Consider the following 4,145-nt stretch of genomic DNA (forward strand, 5'->3'; position numbering starts at 1 on the left):
CTGGCTCACCCATACACACACCTTCACCATCAGGGTCAGCTGCCCAGTGTTGTGAAGGTGAGGTGCAGGGCCTGCTCTCTCCAATTCTACAGTCAGTGAGAGGACAGGGCTAGCATCTCAAGTCCTTGGGACCAGCCTTTCTTGTTTGTTTGTTTGTTTGTTTGTTTTTAATTAGAGCGGTCTCATCTTTCCCTAGCCATGTTCCTGCTTGGTGAAGTTCAGCTCATATCCCCAGTACCCTCCCTACACATCCACCCTGCATCACCCACTGGCCTCACTCTAGACATTAATCACTTTCTGCCACATCCTCCTCTGTAAACTGGCCTCCCAGCTTCTTCAATACCACACATCCCCAGTGGAGGTTAGGAAGAGTCTGTGTTTCTGTCTCTCATGTGTCGGAGGCAGTGTCAGGCTCCGTTACACTGAATGATGCACTTTGTTTCGTAACCTTCCACCAGGCTCTCCCACCACTTCTTTGTTCCCCTACCAACCCTTTCCTCCCCCAACCCCTATAGCTCCCGAGGCCTTGTAAGATTTACCTTTGGTTTCTGCTGGCCACTGCTTCAGGGTCCCAATGATCCCTGTACCACCAAGGTCCCCACCATGAATAGACTAGAACATCTGGTTCTCTCTACCCCCACCTCCATCCCAGTCCCAAGGTTTTGTCCCAATCACAACACCTTGCCTGGGGCTCTGAGTAATCGATCCTTATTTCCACCCACACAAGGCAACTCTGGGTGGCTATTCAACTCTATTCTGAGCCTTTCTCTCTCAAGGCCCTTGTTGCTCATCTCTGCTGAGTTCAGCATCCCTATATGATTAAAAAATCTCTGAAGAGCCAGCTGGGTCCTTGCAAGGATAGGAAATAACGCAGGTGGCTGGAGGAGGTGCACAGGGAGGGGAGCACAGGGCGGAAGCCATGTGCATTTTCCATCGTTCTTCTGTGTATCCATTTGCTATTTACGAGCAGAAAGCGGGCTAGCCCAGAGACATCTGACTCCCAAGACTTACATGGGATGAGTCCCTCCTCCACCACTAACTTCCCTGAGCAGATGTCATATTACATGCTGACAGCCTGGAGAGAAATCTTGTCCCCTTGAAAACCACAAAGCAGACTTTGAATCCCGCTGTCCCTTCCTCCATTCCAGTGTCTCCAGGCCACCACAGTCCCCATCCAAACTATCACGGAGGAGGATGGGATTAGAACCAGGCAAAGACCAGGCCTTGACATCACTGGAGAGATCCCTTGGCTGTCAAAGCCCTGCCCCCAGTCCTGGCCATACTGACCAAGGCTTCCAAACACAGAGGGGAAGGCTGGGCTCAGCTAGATTTATGCTTCTCTTGCTTGGTTCTCACATCTACCCTGCCCCATGGGCAGAGAGTGGGTCAACAAAATCCTCTCCTCTGCCCCTGATCTGCAATACTTCCCTGACCTTGACCTCGAGATGAGGCGATACAGCTTGGTCCTAGAAATGGCATCATGGGGAGTTTCTATGAGAAGAGTTAGACCTTTGGACGAAGGGCCTGGGAGATGGCCTGATAAGAGTCTTGAACATTCTCTGCCCTATGATCCAAGATGCCAGGAGGTCCAAGGCGAAGAGGGTCTGTTTAAGCTACCACCTCCCCAACAGTGGAAATGGCAGAGACTCATGGGCTGAGTCAAGACAGACAGAATCAACTGGATCCCTGGAAGGACCTCAGTCGGTTCCCTCCCTCCCACCTGGGAAGCCTCCTAGGTTCTGCGCACCAGCCTCGATGAGGCCTTAGAGGGTCGCAGGACACTCACATGGCTCCAGGCATCCATACTCCTTCACACGGAACCAAGGCCAGGTTCCTCCCTGCCATATTCCCAGGCCTCTACTCTGCCTTGTGAGGCTGCACGAGAGCACCTGGCCCAGCTTTCTTTCCTTGACAAAGTCCTGCAAGGGCTTCAGGTCACCCTGGAGCACCTCCCTTGCAGCTTCTCAGGAGATTCTGATGGTCATCTAGACTTGGTCTCAGGATCCTGGCTTATGTCACTTCTAGGTCCTCAATAGCATGCTTAGGGGTAGTCCCCAGTGGCCAGTCCAGAGGGTGATCATGTCCAGCACTCCACTGCCAGGTACTGTGTGAAGGTGGAGACAGAAGGAGCAAGAAAGATATTTTTTAGCTGGAAAGACAACTCAGCACTTAGGAGCACTTCCTATTCTTGCAGAAGACCTGGGCTCAGTTCCCAACACCCACATGGTGGCTCACAACTCTCTGCAACTCCAGTTCCTGGAGATCCGAGCCCTCTTCTGGCCTCTGGCCCTGCGTGCATGTGGTGTAATAGTTACACGCAGGCAAAACACTCAGACACGTAGATTAATTTTTTTAATTTAAAAAATAAATAAAAGACTCTGCCTTTGCTGGGCGACTTGCCCACCTGGCAGCTGATCTTGCTCTGCGGCTCCCTCTCTTGCACAGCTAGGAGTGAGCGCCTGTTGCTTGGTGTCTCTCTCCTTGTGAAACTACTCACACTTTCCATTCACACTTGCATATACTGCTGGCCAAACGATGGAGATGTGCTGTCCACACTGGCGGGAGGCAAGGCTGGATTCCAGGAATGAGGCTGTGTTGGGGAGACAGGGTGTTGGCTCCCCTGAGGCCCAGATCTGCTGCCTTCAGTACACCCCTGGTCCTGCCTTTGCTTTAGAAGAGGCCATATCTCACCCTAACCCATACACACACACACACACACACACACACACACACACACACACACACACACACACACACATGGCTTTGGTATCACTCTCTCTGGCCAGACTAAACCAGCTGGGATGACCTACACCACAGTATTGTATCAAATGGCTATGTAGGTGTCCCCAAGTGTTTTCTATTGTTATTTGCTGTGCTGACAGAGCCAAGTGCTGGCAGAATATTTGATATTGTCATTGCTATGGCCCATTACCTGCTTTCTATATGTAAATGCATACACTATGTAGATACTTCTGCATCTTTATTATTAAACTGCAAGCTGGTCCCTGGAAATCACCACAATAGAAGCCCCGCATCCGTCTCTTTTGACTTCATTAGCTTGCCCTCCCCCCTCCCGGTAGCCTCAGTATCCTCATTTGAACAGGGGCGAGCTGTGCCCGCTTCATGAGGCTGCTAAGGCGTCAAAGCATGTTATAGCCCAATCAAGGTGGTTGGTGCGGTCTGGGCCCTGTCAATCACTAGTCACCAAGGTCCCTTCCCATTCGTTCTCTCCTCATGCTTGCTCCCTCTCCTCTAGGGCTTGGGAAGAGCAGAGGGAGAAATAAAGTAGGTGAGCCAACCACTCTCTGCAGCAATGGCAGCTAACAGCCATGATGGACAAAGACAGCATCAGTTTTGAGTCACTCCCCTACATCAGCAGGGACCTTGAGATATGGAGAGTGAGATTCCAGGGCAGGGCCTCACTACCTGGGTGACTGCACCCACTGCTGTGAGTTAGGACACTGCTTGTCCTTCTGGATCTTGGCTTCCTCTCATGTCCCTGGGGCCACCGGTCCTTTGGCCTCCCAGGCTGACGTAGTAGACACCAGGAGATGACCTTGGCCTCTAGCCCTGTTTCTTTTCTTGGACCCTCTCCATTCCACACGCTGTTATAACTGAACTTGTAGGTCCTGCCCGTCATTTATCACCGACTTTGGCTCCCAACTTGCAGACTTCCCCCACCCTGTTCCTTCTGTAATCCTCCCCAGTGACATCACTAACCACGCAGATGGTGACCTGGCTGTACTCTGACCTCCGAGTGGCTGGTTGTGATAGCGCATGCCAGCAGGAAATGCTGAAGCAGCAGAGGCTTAGGTTCCTGCCTGATCTATAGTTTGACTCTGACACATTAGTATGGCTTTACACAAGTTACCTGAACCTGTCACTATCTAATACCGGAACTATCCAACACCCGAGGCACTGAGGCATTACATGTACCAAACACAGTAGTGCCTACACAGTAGGCATCGGGAAGAGGCATTCACCTCCACACCCCAGAGTAGGGTATGTCTGTCTGTCTGCCCCTGCCCCTCCCCCTCTCCCCTCCCCCCTCTAACCCTGGCTCTCTTCTGGGCCTTACATCACTACATCCTCTTTACACATGTTTTCACTGGGTCTTGTTTTCTTCCCTTCTCTGGCTAATCGTT

The sequence above is a fragment of the Mus caroli genome, unplaced genomic scaffold, assembly GCF_978045245.1.
Source record: "Mus caroli unplaced genomic scaffold, Mus_caroli_1 scaffold_1, whole genome shotgun sequence".
NCBI lineage: Eukaryota > Metazoa > Chordata > Mammalia > Rodentia > Muridae > Mus > Mus caroli.